The sequence below is a fragment of the Delphinapterus leucas genome, chromosome 13 (assembly GCF_059928025.1).
Source record: "Delphinapterus leucas isolate spDelLeu-1000000601 "Yukka" chromosome 13, BTC_Dleu_Yukka2, whole genome shotgun sequence".
Classification (NCBI taxonomy): domain Eukaryota; kingdom Metazoa; phylum Chordata; class Mammalia; order Artiodactyla; family Monodontidae; genus Delphinapterus; species Delphinapterus leucas.
Genome location: NC_143141.1, coordinates 9,215,567 through 9,231,972, shown reverse-complemented (window position 1 = coordinate 9,231,972; position 16,406 = coordinate 9,215,567). Strand labels below are relative to the sequence as shown.

Sequence of the window (16,406 nt, the reverse complement as noted above, 5' to 3'; positions counted from 1 at the left end):
AAGGGCTGGTGCCATTTCCCAGGCTAAACGTGGTTGTGTGTGAGAGTTCTTATATCCTTTATCTCTCCTCAGTCAGATTAGATTGCTCACACCCTTCTGCGTCACCATCAGAATGCAAACATGGCCCATCTGTGTCCTTCCTCATCCAGTTCCACCTTTCTTATTTGTCAAGACTTTAGATTTAACCACTCTACAGAATTTCCAGCCACAAACCTGTACTGTTCCCATTATTCCAAAAAGAGGTCATTGGCTTTGTCCCTTAGGGTGTGTCACTTACTTTGAGGAACCAGGCTTTCCTGGGTTTGAGTGACATTTCCAACAGTGGCTATCCTCTCTCATTATCTTCCCACGCGCCTACTTGACCTTCACTGCACTTCATCTATTTTGGTTCAGGGTTACAGATGTCTCTTTATTTCTTTCAATCTAGAGTTTTGTTCCTGTTTCTTATTCTCCTTCTTGCTTTTGGGTGATTTCTCAGAGAAGAGGGAAATTGCCCTCTTTATGCCACATTTTAAAACCAGAAGTCTCACCCTCAGGGAGTCTTTTGCATGCTACACTATTTTTAGTTTCAGTTCTGCATCACATACGATCTTTCAGAGTTGTAGTAAATGGTGCTTAGGGAACTGAATTCAAGTTTAAATTCAATCTTGCCTGGTGTTACCAATGCAAATAACTCAATCAAAGAGACGATCAAATCATCAGAAACAGTCACACATGGCTAAACTTGCATAGGTGCAGGCAGTGACAATCCTATCAGAGTATAATCCTCTGTCTGGAAGCTAGTAAAACATTTGGAAAAAACGGTGTATAACACTTAAACTGGGCCTGAAGAATGGTTAGAATCCAACTGGCTGGTAAGGAAGGTGAGTTCCTTCTGTGGAGCAGCATCAATTTTTGCAAAGGCTGAAATTTTAGCATGGGTTTAGGAATCAAACAGCACATAGTCCAATTGGGAAAGAAAATAGAGTTCTAGAGCACATGGCACTTCTTTTTCTATTGAATAGGAAACCAATTCTTTAACTCAGAATGAAGCCTGCCCCCAGCTGTCCGACAAACCTTGTCTTCTCACTGTCCATAGAACAATGGTTACATTCCACAGACTGTCATTCAAAGCCCTTTACCCATGAAGACAAAACTAAACTGAAGAAATTGGGTTAAATGACCAGTCAAATCTCTTTCATCCTGTGGACAAAGAATGTCCCCTGCCATATCAGTAAACAAAGGATGCTGCATCCATCAAGCCATCAGCCACTGCAGCCCCCCACTGTGCACCCTGAGGATGGAGAAAAGCCAGGATACTGGCCCTAGATAGCTAAGATGCATATAAAAGGAACGATTTCAATGAGCCCAGACTCTTGCATCTACCCATACATAGAAAAGTGCTACATTCATTCACTTGAGATGTCTGGTTTTCTTTTCTTTTTTTAATTTATTTATTTAATTTATTTTTGGCTGCATTGGGTCTTCATTGCTGCGCATGGGCTTTCTCTAGTTGCGGCGAGCGGGGCTACTCTTCATTGCGGTGCGCATGTTTCTCATTGTGGTGGCTCCTCTTGTTGCAGAGTATGGGCTCTAGGCACATGGGCTTCAGTAGTTGTGGCATGAGGGCTCAGTAGTTGTGGCTCGCGGGCTCTAGAGCACAGGCTCAGCAGTTGTGGTGCTCAGGCTTAGTTGCTCCGCGGCATGTGGGATCTTCCCGGACCAGGGCTCGGAGCCATGTTTCCTGCATTGGCAGGTGGATTCTTAACCACTGTGCCACCAGGGAAGACCCTGGTTTTCTTTAATTAACAGTAATCTTTGGATGTTCTGACTACCTAGTTTTTCCTGCAAAACTCCTATATATCTTGGCTCCTCCCTTACCTCTTTGGAGCTGCCCCTCAGAGCTATCTGAGAGGCTGTCTTCCAGGCTTAAGTTCTCAGTTTTGTCCTCCTCATAAAACATAATTCTCAACTTTTAGATTATGCATTTTCTTTTCAGTCGACATTGCTATGATTTGATAGCGTTCTGCCCCCTCTTCCCGCTCCGTATATGACTGTATGTGCTGCTCAGCAAGCATGCCTCACACTTTCTCTATCTGTCCATTGCTCATGCTAATTTCTCCACTTGGAATTCTTTTCTTCCTATCAACTCTGCTGATAAAAAAATCCTGCTTATCCTTCAAAGCCCCACAGGCCTTTCCTGATTCCCCGACCAGATATGAACTTGCTTTCTACCTCTTGGACTGAATTTTCCACAATCTTTTCAGACCAGGTACCACTCCCCAGGGAGGCAAGGACTCCTGTGACACCTCAAGTCATCACTCTGTCCTTGGGAAAGTGTCTTCAAAACCAGCCTTCAAACTCTTGCTCTCATGTTTCCCTCTTTTATGACCTAGCCTTGGAAGTGAAACACCATCATTTCTGCCATATCATCTTGGTCCCACAGACTAATCCTGATTCAATATGGGAACCACGCCAGGGCATGAATACCAGGAAGCTGGGCTCAGTGGAGGCCACCCTGGAGGCTACCACACCTACTTACCTGGGGTTTGTCTTTGTGCAAGTCACTAATCTGTCTAGACCTTGTTCCCTCATTTATAAATAATAACACCTCCCAGGAATTTGTGGAGACTAAATGCTTATAAAGTGGTTTGAGCTGCTTCCCCCTCCCCGACCCTGGACAAACATTACCCAGGACTCTTCCAGGGAAGCCAGTTGCAGCCTCTCTCCCTGAAACGCTCCAACCCTCTGCTCTCCTCTCCTCCCCTCTTCATCCTCCTCCCTCCACACCAGGGGGAGTATTTTCGAACCATTCCTCAAACCTCACTCCTCCCAAACATGATGTCTATGCTTCAGTCCTCCACATTCCCCTGAGGACCCAGGCTTTAGAATCTAAAAGTCGGGAAGAACCTTGCTAGTATTTTTTCCCCTATTCTATCATACCTTTGACCATATCAAGGTTGATCATTTACTTGGAAGGAATTACCAGGAAAGTGAAAAAAGAAAAAAAAATAATATATATGAGTGTGTGTGTATATATATATATATATATATATATATATATATATATATATAATTTAAGAAATCTTATTTTACTAGGGGGTTAAACAGAGGATAAAATACAATTTCAGAGGAGTGGCTCCTAACCCTGACTGGCTTCCTGGAGGAGGTGTGTTACCGAGTCCAAGCTCATACTGCTCACCTCACTACAGGCCAATAAATTGAGAAATGAGTTGTTGGGGCAAGGAATAGTGACTTTATTTGGAAAGCCAACAGACAGAGAAGATGGTGGACTCGTATCCCAAAGAACCATCTTACCTGAGTTAGAATTCAGCCTCCTTTTATACTAAAAGGGGAGAGGGTGGGGTTGGTTATTGCAAACTTCTTGGCATCAGGCTCTTTCCTTCTTGCAGCTGTCCACATAGGTCAGGTCACGATGTTCCTGTAAACTTCCAACAAGAAATATGTTACTCTCTGTTCTTCAACTTTTTATCTCGGTAAGGATGGAAAAGTGTTATGCCTTTAAAGTTTATAGCCTTGAGAATGGGCTCTCCTGTATATTTCAGGCCATAGGCAACATTCTTAACTTGTAGCAAAAGCAACAGAATACAAAGATTAAAGTAAAAGAAACAGATCCAATTGGAGTCAGATTTGTTTTTTCCCTATTACAGTGAAAGTCAGGTGCAAATGAGAGTTACTCATTGTATTAGTTTCTTAGGGCTTCCCTAAGAAAGTACCACAAACTGGGATGCTTAACAGAAATTTATTGTCTCATGGTTCTAGAAGCTAGAAGTCCAAAATCTAGGTGTGGGCAGGGCCATGCACCCCTGAAGCCTATAGGGGAGTCATCCTTCCTTGCCTCTTCCTAGCTTCTCGTGGGTTGCTGGCAATCTTTGATGTGCCCTGGCTTGCAGCTGCATAGCTCCAATCTCTACCTTCATCGTAACATGGCATTCTCTCTGTGTGTCTGTGTCTTCACACGCTGTCTTCTTACAAGAATACCAGTCACATTGGTTTAGAAGCCAACTCCAGCATGACCTCATCTTAACTGCTAACATCTACAATGATCCTCGTTCCTAATAAAGTCACACCCTGAAGTACGGGGGGTTAAGACTTCAACACATTTTCTTTGGGTGGGACACGATTCAATCCACAATACCCGGGGATAAACAGGAGCAGGTCCTGCATTGGGTAAAGGCTCTTTGGGTAGAAAGTGCCTGTGTAAACTCACGTAGGTGGAAAACATTTCCGCCCTTGCTGCCAGCAGGGATTGGGCCTGGAGTTGATATGGGATGAGCCAGTGAGGTGGTAGTTCCAAGTGGTCATGGGAAAAGGGATAAGGAGGCTGTGGAATCTGGGTGACCCAAAGTGAATCAAAGACAATAGTTAGATTGTCCAAGGAAGATGATCCCTAATGGAAGCTGGGAACAGCAGGGAACAAAGAAAGCAAATAAAGCAGCTAGTTTAGATTCCCGGGTGCTCTTCTAAGTTGAAACACTTGAAAAAAATGATACAATTAGTTAGAATGGCAGGGAGAGGGAAGCCCAAGCAGAGGCTTCAGATGCCAGTATATGGGCTAGTTATGGAAACAGATTTCTGGGAGCACATTCTTGGAAACTTCTGGAGATGGGGTGTGTTGTTAGGGTACAGCGCAGAGAAACACCTAACCTCTTTGGAAAGTATCAATGGAGCGATTTTCTTCTCTGGTGGGAGGCAGAGATGGGGGTCTGTGCGCTCTGCCTGGACCCCACTTCTGCTCATTCTCATGGTCTCATCTCCTTCCCCAAGTGGCTTAAACCATTTGAGGTCAACCCTTTGGCTTCAATAACAGCTCGTGGCCTCACTTTCGACACAGCATGCTCCTTCTATGGCAGCCAACACCCACATTTTGTTCCATTTGGTTTGGCTATTTTTAAAAGTCACTCTGCATCTTCAAAGTGACCGCTTGCTATCTTGTGAGCAAAACTTGCCCACGATGAAAGGCAGATTTCACACGGACTGCTTCATTCAGCAATTTACGCGAGTTTGGAGAGACACTGTCTGTTCCTGTGAGTACTATAAATTTTTTCAAATTCATTCAATCTTTCAACGATGACTTGGGTGTCTACTACATGCCATAACATGAAACATTCTGCCTTTCCTGAGGAATTACTCACCTAGCTTGAAAGCTTTAAATGTGTGATATCTTTAGGGAGGTGTTTTAGTTTAAAATACTTTTGTCTTAGTGTGTTTCTTTCCCTCCAACCTGACCCTTTTTCTCTTTCACTTTTTAAAAAATTGTACAGAGATAATATAAAAATTCATTCTAAATTAGAAGTGAAATTTCCTCTTCCGAACTCAGTACTAAGAAAAGTATTATCAGCTAGGAGCCTTAGGCTAACGAAGGAAAGTTGTTTCTTAGTTCAGAAAACTTGTTCTTATCAAAGAGACATCAAAGAGATGCTATCTCACTTTAAAGAAACCACCAACACAAGTTTATTTTGTTTGGTTTTTAAAGAGGGGCAAAGGATGATTCTCAAAAACATTATGTTGAGCAAAAGAAGCCAGGCACGAAAGAGTACGTATATATGAAATTCTAGAAGACTTGAAACTAATCTACACTGACAAAAAAACAGATCAGTGTTGGCCTGAGGCTGGGGCTGAACTGACTGCAGTGAGTCAGTCAGAGGGAACTTTTTGGGAGAACAGAAATGTGCTATATCGTGATTGTGACAGTGATTACACAGATATATACACTTGTCAAAACTCATCAAGCTATACATTTATTTATATGCAAATTATACCTCCATAAAATTGATTCAAAAACAAGAACATAAATGCAATCTGGAGCTGGGATCTGAATGGGAATTCTCAATTCTCAAGGGAATGAGAAAGTATATGTTTCTCTTTTTTTCTTTAAAGAGCTTTATCAAGGTATAATTTATGTATCATAAAAGTCACCTAATTAAGTGTACAATTCAACGCCTTTTAGCAAAGGTACAGAATTGTGCAACCATTACCACAATTCAATTTTAGAAGATTTGCATCACCCCAGTAAAATCCCTCATACCCATTGCACCAGTCCCATTGGAGCATTTGCTTTATTGTGACTTGAGGAAGTGGGTTAAGCAAGTATCTTAAGTTGTCTGAGCTCATTTGCTAGGGACCCGGAGGACTGTAGCCATAGTGAGCTTGGCTGTGGGTGCAGCCTCTGGTCACTTCGGGGTCCCCACAGAGGCAGGCTCTTCATTTGTGCTTTAATTTTTTCTGCGAACACACAGTCACAAGCATATTCTCTATGACCCTCCATGGACTGCAAATGGACAGGCATAAGGAAGCCTACGGCTGTCCTTCGGGTGCATCCTGCTGCTCTCTGTGCCCCGAGGTCTGCCGGTCACGGGGCAGCAGAACCCCCTTACCCCAGCTGCCCCTGCCCGGCTCACCTGCTTCCCTTCTGTGCCCAGGCTACAGGGCTCAAGTGCATCGCCTCTGTTCCTGCCAGCTGTCCCGGAGCAGGCCCAGGAGGAGCTTGTCCTACTGGTCAGCTGGTGCTGGAAGCAGCAACAAGAGCAGGGCTGAATATCCCCGGAGCAACGCAAGTAAGTGGAGAGACCACAGGAGAGATCATGGTAGACTTGGAGCAAAAAAAAAAAAGCCCCACTTTGGACAGCAATAGTGTTTAATCTGAAAAGGCTTGCACATCCTCAGGCATAGGGGGGTAACACTGCAGCCTTGATCTGTGGAAGTCAAGGGTCAAAAGCCAGCAGAAGGTAACAACTTGGGCATCTCCTCCACGTTTCCATAGAAGGCCAGGGTTAAGAGATGTGCTCAGGACTACTTGTTATGTTCCTCCCAGTGAGTCTACTGAAGGAGTTTAGCAGTGAACAAAATTAACATAATTTATTCATATATAGAATATCACAAATCTAAGAGTATGTGTTACAGCTCCTTCACAGGAAAGGCTGAGCTGAGGCTCTATGTAAGAGAGGCTGTAGCTGGTTTGCATAGTTCTGAGCTGCAGAGCGGGTCAAAGACTGGAGGGTGTTGAGAGCGGTGTGGACAGACTGTTTGTCCCTGGGACACTACTATTAGTATTACGGATATGTCTTAAGTGTGTTGGAGCTTGTGTTAAGTGTGCCAGCAAGTTGCCCAGGGGCTCCTTGCCTGAGCAAGTGGCCCATATACATAATTATGTTGGGACGTTGCTGTCAAGACTGGCTACATCATGTGTGGGGCCCAGTGCAAGATGAAAATGTGGACCCCTTTGTTTACTAGGAGGAAAGGGATTTTTCTTTTCTTTTGTGGTCTCTATATTCTCTCGACCTGATAAGGTGTTTTTTAATTCTCTCTCTCTTTTTTTTTTTTTTTGGTGGTACATGGGCCTCTCACTGTTGTGGCCTCTCCCGTTGCAGAGCACAGGCTCTGGACGCGCAGGCCCAGCGGCCATGGCTCACGGGCCCAGCTGCTCCGCAGCATGTGGGATCTTCCCGGACTGGGGCACGAACCCGTGTCCCCTGCATTGGCAGGCGGACTCTCAACCACTGTGCCACCAGGGAAACCCTTATTTCTCTTTTTAATGTACGTCATGCATGGGAATTTTCATGGGGCAAGTGCAGACCCTCCCAGATGCCTAGCACCCCAACCTACAATTCAGTCACGGACAAATGTGATTGACCTCGACCTTCTCTGAGTCCAAACCCAGCCCCCAGCAGGGGTAGAGGGCAGTAGTGGCTGCTGGGCGGGGATGGGGGATGAGCAACTGAGCTCTGGGTAGCTGGCAGGCAGCAGGAGGTGGGACTACATGTGAGCAGAGCCTCCAAGCCCCTGGCATGCATTCCATTGTTCCATTGGACTTCAGCCACAAAACACAAATTCCAAGATCAAATCATTAAGAGTTTCAAGATGGCAGCCACAGAACACTAAGCCCCAAGCACGGGGCCCCCTTCTGAGCATGTGGCGCTGTGTGGTCACACACTGGTCACAGGTCTATGCAGCCGACCTAGGTTGCCATTTACCCTTTATCACTTCTGTCCAACCTCCCACTGGCAGGATTTATCCCCATGTGCCAGGAACCCCTGCGTAAGGTTTTGGAAAGGAGCTGGGTTGATGATGGCGTTCCTCCTTGCTCCTTGGAAAACTCAATCTTCATGAATTGAATTCTCCTCATCTACACCGTGTAAATAGCTTCCTTTCAGAAATGCCGTGAGGGTGAAATGAAATAAGAAGAAAACATATATGTTTACACTTATGGTTGTATTATTTTTGAGGCTCTGGCATCAAGCAAAATGCCTAAAATTGGGAGAAAAATTCTTTGTGCCCATGATCCCTGAGTCATTTCTGAGGGCAGTGCCAGCCACCTGCAATATTTTGATTCAAGGCTGTTTATCTTCCAGGTCTCCTTTTTTTTTTTTGCAGTACGCGGGCCTCTCACCGTTGTGGCCTCTCTCGTTGCGGAGCACAGGCTCCGGACGCGCAGGCTCAGCGACCATGGCTCACGGGCCCAGCCGGTCTGCGGCATGTGGGATCTTCCTGGACCGGGGCACGAATCCGTGTCCGCTGCATCGGCAGGCGGACTCTCAACCACTGCACCACCAGGGAAGCCCTCCTTTTTATTTATCTATGTAACCTCCCCTCCAACTCGTAGCACACTCCTTCCCCTGCTGCCTGCCGTCTTGTTCAGTGTCACTCAGCCTGGACTACACTCCCTGGCAGTGGCCTATGGTTCACGCTCTCCTGATTCTCATCAAAATGTACCTGCTTAGCATCCTACATGCTTAAGGCTCTGCAAGGTCTTCAGAGAGATTATGTGGTAATGTATCGATAATTCGAATTATTTTTCCATTGCTTTAGTAGACCGAGACATTAACGATATTTGCAATAAAGCAAAAAACTTTAATATCTTAACCCAAGAAGTAAGTCAGCTAGGAATTTCAGAACCCTTAGAGCCATTGGGGGAGATATTTATGAATAGCTGAGAACACTGAACAATAGAGCTGTGAATAAAGCTGGCTTGCCTTTGGGATAGAAGAATCTTCACTCCAGAGAACAGCTGTAACACGATTTTCTGGGCCAGAAGTGCAATTTACAGGCACGGAAGCTGAATTTGGCCCTCTGACAGGCCTTGTTTGGTTGCGATTGCTTGGTTTTGTAAAATTTGAATGCAAATGCAATTAAGTGGGGTCAGCCTCTCTGGTTCACCGGAGCCCCACACCCCTATTGTCTGAATGGCTCCTCCTTGGCTGGGTCATTAGGCCACATGCTCATTGTAGAGAGGAGAGGTTGGTTTGGTTAAATGAAAGGACAAGGCCAGAGCGCCTGGCCCCAGCAAGGCTCTGCCCTGCCCCTCAGATCCTTTGTCAGTTTTTTGCAGGTTGATCCAGGTGTGCCTTCACTCCCAACGGCCAAGACCTGGAGTACTAGTTTCTAAGGGCTGTAATAAATTGGATGGCTTAAGACAACAGAAATTTATTCTCTCCCAGTTAAGGAGTTTGAAAGTCCAAAATCAAAGTGTTAGCAGGGTTCGTTCCTTTTGGAGGCTCTGCAGGAGAAACTGCTCCACGCATGTCCTAGCTTCTGGTGGGCTGCTGGTGACCCTCGGTGTTCACGCCTACTTCTGCTTCTGTCTTCACATGACATTCTCCCCTGTGTGTGTGCGTGTGTGCATGTGTGTGTGTATCTGTTTTCACTTCTTATAAGGATACCAGTCATTGGATTAAGGCCCACCCTAATCCAGTATGATCTCATTTTAACTGATTATATCTGCAAAGATCCTATCTTCAAATAAAACTGTGAGGTTCTGGTAGACGTGCATTTTGGGGAGATACTGTGCAACCCAGCACCCCTGAGCTAAAGAAGAACCCAGAATGTCTAGGAATTTACGTCCCTCCAATGGAAGTAGGTATAAATATTCCACCACCTGAGTATATAAGTTGTAGGTCCCAGTGCAAAATGAAAATGTAGGGCCCCTTGTTAAGAAATTATTAAGAATTTCAAAATGATGGGAGCAGAGCATAAAACTAAGTATGGGGCCCTTCCAAGTGTGGAGCCCTGTATGACCGTGGACTCCTGTGAAGCTGCCCCTGCCCTTGCCTCTGATTAGGGAAACACAGAGGGGACTCATGCACCGTCTCCACTGCTCACTGAGAGCTCAAGCCAACGTTACCCTGTGGATAATGCACGCTTGTTGGCTTCCTTCATTTCCCAGTCCCACTTCCTCACTCCCCTACTGGTCATTTCCTTCCTAATACATCCCTTTCACCTAAATCCCCGCCTCAGGTTTACTTTTGGGAACTGACAGTCAGACAGGCAGGGACAGCTCTGCTCTAATTGGATGACCACTGAAAAGGCCTTCGCAAGGCAACAGGGGCTTAAAGAAAGCGAGAGTCTCTATTCCTTTTATCCATATAAGAAAAACTTCCAAAATAAATCTTAAAGATACACGAGTGGACTTCCGGGAAGATAGAGTAGGCGCAATTTACCTATTCCTCCCACTTAGTATATCTGAAAGCCGTTGACATTATATACAAAATAAACATAAGGAGACTCTGAAGGGTGGAGAGAAGGCAGACTAGCTTGGGCTTCAGGATCCAAGAAATGACATGGTGGTGAGTTCCCCAGATTTTTTTTTTTTTGACCTTTTACATTCCAGACTTAGAGTAGAAGATGATGGAAGCCTGGAAATGCCAATGGTGCAGACAAAAAAAAAAAAAAAAAGCCTCAACAGAGCCTGCTCTTTTAGCCAAAGGATCGGGAAAGGGACCACCTACAAGACAGGAAACTGTTAGACAATAACTGCTCTCCTCCAGCTAAATACTACAGAAAAGCCTGTGGCCCCATTCCCACCTATTCCAGCAAAGGCTGAGTGGGAAGCCTAGACCTCCACCCTTACCAGGTGTAAAGAAATGCCCCAATCACCCAAGTAGTGTTTCAGAAGCCTAGTGAAGAATCAGGATATTTGCTATTGCCCGGCAATAACTAGGCCACTCCCAGATGGTGTCAGTGGGGAGCAGTAAATGACAAACTCCGACTTCTCCCAGCCAGGGAGGTACAGCCTAGTGAGGAGCCAGAATTTTCACCCCCACGCAGTAGTAATGAAGAGCCCCATCACCCTTGAGTGTCAAAGGAGGCCACATGGTGAACCTGGACTCTACCCTGCCCTGCAGAAAGAAGGTGGCAACCTCACTTCTGCTGGAGTAGTGTCAAAAGAAGCCAACTAAAACAGAAGGTTTGAATAAGACCCAGAGTCTCATAACAATACTAAAAATGTCCAGGAGTCAATAAAAAAATCACTCATCATTGTATCAAGAACCAGAAAGATCTCAAACTGAGTAAAAAAATACAATAGATGCTAACACCAAGATGACAGAGATGTTAGAGTTATCTGATAAAGATTTTAAAGCAGCTGTGATAAAATACCTCAGTGAGCAGTTATGAAAATGCCTGAAGCAAATGAAAAAGTAGAAATTCTCAGCAAAGAAACAGAAGATATAAAGAAAAGTCAAATGGAAATTTTATAAGTGAAAAGTACAATAACCAAACATGTAATAGATAGGCTCAACATCAAGATGGATGAAATGGAGGAAAGAACATGTGGACGTGAAGATAGAACAACAGAAATTACTCAGTCTGAGCAACAAAGATGAAATAGCTGAAAACGATCAACACAGCCTCTGGAGTCTGTGGGATTGTAACCTAAAATTTAATGCTATTTCACTGGATTCCCAGAATGAGAGGAGAAAGAGAGCAAGGCTAAAATATTCCTGGAAGAAATAATGGCTGAAAACTCTCAAATTTGTTGAGAGATGTAAAACTACAGATTAAGGAAGCTGAGCAAACCCTAAATAGAATTAACATAAAGAAATCCATCCAGGACACAGTACTGTCAAAGTCTGAAAATCAAAGAGAAAGAAAAAAAGTCTTGAAAGCATCCAGAAAGAAACATGTTATCTATGGGGGGAAACCAATCTGAATGACAATATGGTGGCCAGAAGGAAGTGGCACAATATTTTTCAAGTACTGAAAGAAAAGAATTGTTAACCCAGAATCCTATATCCAGTGAAAATTTTCTTTAAAAATGAAGAGGGAATCAAGACACTCTCAGATGAAGAAAAACTGAAGAAATTTGTTGCCAGTAGAGCTAACTTAAAATAATGAATAAAGTAAGTTCTCTAAACAGAAAGGAATAATGAAAAAAAGAACCTTGGAAAAGCAGGAAGAAAGAGCACAGAAAAAATATAATATATTCTCCCTCTCTTCTCGATTTTCCTAAATTCTGTTTGACAGCAGAAACAAAAATTGGAGCACTATCTGATGTGGTCTAAATGTACGTAAAGGAAATACTGGAGAACATTGTATTGTTAGTGGGAGAGAGCAAAGGGCCATAAAGGGAAATAAATTTCTATGCTTCACTCAACTGGTAAAGTGAGAATAGGACACTGTGACAATTTATGTATGAATAATATAACACCTAAATCGGCTACTAAAAAAAAGCTATAAAAAGAGATACACTCGGGCTTCCCTGGTGGCGCAGTGGTTGAGAGTCCGCCTGCCGATGCAGGGGACACGGGTTCGGTCCGGGAGGATCCCACATGCCGCAGAGTGGCTGGGCCCGTAAGCCACGGCCGCTGAACCTGCACGTCCGGAGCCTGTGCTCTGCAACGGGAGAGGCCACAACAGTGAGAGGCCCGCCTACTGCAAAAAAAAAAAAAAAAAAAAAAGAGAGATACACTCAAAAGCATTATAGATAAGTCAACACAGAATTTTGAAAAATGTACAACTAAATCAAAGGAAGTCAAGGAAGCAAAAGAAAACAGAGGAATGAAAAACAGAAAACAAAAAATAAATGGCAGACTTAAGTCCTAAGACTTGTTCTAACACCATGCTAATCAAAGGAAACCTGGATGAATTAGTTTGCTAGAGCTGCTATAACAAAATACCGTAGGTAGGTGGCCTGAACAACAGGAATTTATTGTCTTCCAGTTCTGGAAGCCTGAAGTCTAAGATTAAAGTGTCAGCAGGACCATGCTTCCTCTGAAGGTGCTAGGAAAGGATCTGTTCCAGGACTCTCTCCTAGCTTCTGACAGGTCCTTGGCTTGTGGCAGCATAATTCTAATCTTCACATGATGTTCTCCCTCTGTACATATCTGTCTCCAAATTTTCTCTTTCTATGAAGACATCAGTTCTATTGGGTTAGACTCTCACCCTTCTCTGGTATGACCTCATCTTAAATAATTACATCTGCAGTGACACTATCTCCAAATAAGGTCACATTCTGAGGTACTGGGGGTTAGGACTTCAACATTATTTTCGAGGACACAATTCAATTCATAACACTGGAGAAGCCATATTAATTTCAGATAAAGATTTCAAAGCAAGTTAAATTATCACAGATAATGATAAAAGGATCAATTCTTCAAAAAGACATAAAAGTCTTTAACATGAATATATGAGACCAAAACTGATAGAACTGCAAAGTGGAATAGACAAATCTACTATTATAGTTGGGGATTCAATACCTCCCTGTCAGTAATTGACAGATCCAACAGTCAGAAAATAATTAAGGATAGAGTTAGACTGAACACCCATCAATCAATTGGATCGAACTGACATTTATAAAATACCTCATCCAACAACAACAGAATACACATTCTTCTTAAGCTTATTTGGAACTTTCACTAGAATGAAGATAGACCATAGTTTAGGCCATAAAACATGTCTTGAAAAATATAAAAGAATAGAAATCATACAAAGTATTGTTTCAGACAACAATGGAATTACATGAGAAATCAATAACAGAGAGATGCCTGGAAAAATCCCCAAATATTTGAAGATTAAACAATACACTCCTAAATAACACACATGGGTTAAAGAAGTCTCAAGAGAAATTTAAAAATATCTTGAACTAAATGAAAATTAAATACAACTCATCAAAATTTGTGAGATGTAGCAAAAGCAGTGTTTAGAGGGAAATTTATAGCATTGAGTGCACATATTAGAAAGGAAGAAAGATCTAAAATCAATAATCCAAGGGACTTGGGAGGAAAAAATATTACTAGAAACAGAAAGGGTCATTATATAATAAAAGGTCACTCCACTAAGAAGACATAGTAATCCTAAATATGTATGTACCAAATAACAGAGCTGCAAAAGATGTGAAGGAAAACTGATACAACTGAAAGGAGAAATAGACAAGTACATAATTACAGTTGGAAAATTCAATACCTTTTTGTCAACAATTGATAGAACAAATAGACAGAAAATCAGCAAAAGTTTGGAAGTACTTAACACCATCAACCAAGAAGATCTAATTGATATTTATGGAAAACTGCACACAACAACAGCAGAATACACATTCTTTTCAAGTGCCCTTAATGCATATACCAAGATAGATCACATTGTTGGCTATAAAACACACCTCCACAGCTTAAAGGAATTGAAGTGATAGAGTGTGTTCTTCAACAACAGTGGAATCAAGCTAGAAATTGACAAGAGAAAGATAACAGGAAAATTTTCAAACTCTTGAACACTAAACAACACACTTCTAAATAATCCTCAGATAAAAGAGGAACTCTCAAGGGAAATTAAAAAATACATTAGATTGAAAGAAAATACAGCTTAAAATTGTGGGACCCATCTAAAACAGTACTGAGAGGGAAATTTATAGCACTAAATGAAAACATTAGGAAAGATGAGGGCTTCCCTGGTGGCGCAGTGGTTGAGAGTCTGCCTGCCGATGCAGGGGACATGGGTTCATGCCCCGGTCCAGGAAGATCCCACATGCCATGGAGCGGCTGGGCCCGTGAGCCACGGCCGCTGAGCCTGCACGTCCGGAGCCTGTGCTCCGCAGCGGGAGAGGCCACAACAGTGAGAGGTCCGTGTACTGGAAAACAAAAACAAAAACAAAAACAAACAAAAAATATATATATATGAATAGAAAAGACGAAATGCCTCCAATCAACAATCTAAGCTCCCACCTCAAGAACCTAGAAAAATAAGATAAACCTGAAGCAAATAGAAGGAAGGAAGTAATAAAGATCAGAGCAGAAATCAATGAAAATAAAATAGAAAAAAATAGAGAAAAGCAAGGAAATAGAGCTGTTTCTTTGAAAAGATCGATAAAATGTAAAACCTCTGGCAAGACTGACAAGAGGAAAAAAAGAGCTAAGACACAAACTACCATTATCAGAAAGGAAACAGTGGATATCATTACAGACCTTCTACCTATTAAAATAATAATAAGAGAATACTACAAACAACTCTACCCACAAAAATTTGATAAAATGTGAGAAGTCCTCAAAATACACGAACTACCACAACTCACATTTATGAAATAACTCAACTGAATAGCTCTATAAATATTATGAAATGGAATTAATAATTTAAAATTTTCCCTCCAAAGAAAAAACTAGTCCCCCCAAATTCTACCAAAAGGTTAGAGATTTTACACCAGTTCTACACAGTTTATGCTGGGAAGTGGAAGAGGAGGGAACATATCCCGATTTGTTTTATGAAGCTTGTATTACCCTTACACTAAAACCAGACAAAGGCGGGGGGTGGGGGAGCTTCCGGGAAGATGGTGGAAGAGTAAGACGCAGAGATCACCTTCCTCCCCACAAATACACCAGAAATACATCTACACGTGGAACAACTCCTACAGAACACCTACTGAATGCTGGCAGAAGACCTCAGAACTCCCAAAAGGCAAGAAACCCCCCATGTACCTGGGTAGGGCAAAAGAAAAAAGAATAAACAGAGACAAAAGGTTAGGGACAGGACGTGCACCAGTGGGAGGGAGCTGTGAAGGAGGAAAGGTTCCCACACACTAGGAAGCCCCTTCGCGGGCGGAGACGGCGGGTGGCGCAGGGGGAAAGCTTCAGAGCCGCGGAGGAGAGCGCAGCCACAGGGGTGCGGAGGGCAAAGCGGAGAGATTCCCGCACAGAGGATCGGTGCCGACCGGCACTCACCAGGCCGAGAGGCTTGTCTGTTCATCCACCAGGGCGGGCGGGGGCTGGGAGCTGAGGCTCGGGCTTCGGTCGGAGCGCCGTGAGAGGACGGGTTGGCGGCGTGAACACAGCGTGAAGGGGTTAGTACGCCACAGCTGGCCGGGAGGGAATCCGGGGAAAAGTCTGGACCTGCCGAAGAGGCAAGAGACTCTTTCTTGCCTCTTTGTTTCCTGGTGCGCGAGGAGAGAGGCTTAAGAGCGCTGCTTAAAGGAGCTCCAGAGACGGGCGCGAGCCGCGGCTAACAGCACAGACCCCAGAGACGGGCATGAGACACTAGGGCTGCTGCTGCCGCCACCTAGAAGCCTGTGTGCGAGCACAGGTCTCTATCCACACCCCGCTTCCGGGGAGCCTGGGCAGCCCGCCACTGCCAGAGTCCCGGGAACCAGGGACAACTCCCCCGGGAGAACGCACGGCGCGCCTCAGGCTGCTGCAACGTCATGCCGGCCT

General features: G+C 43.9%; 1 long non-coding RNA gene across 1 annotated transcript; it reads left to right on the top strand.

The window, feature by feature from the left end:
* Positions 1 to 3,100: 3,100 nt before the first annotated feature.
* On the top strand, positions 3,101 to 15,971 carry LOC149747674 (uncharacterized). The gene is made up of 3 exons (XR_016395343.1): positions 3,101 to 5,027; positions 6,423 to 6,557; positions 8,374 to 15,971. It is a non-coding gene; the product is annotated as an uncharacterized LOC149747674 (long non-coding RNA).
* Positions 15,972 to 16,406: the final 435 nt, after the last annotated feature.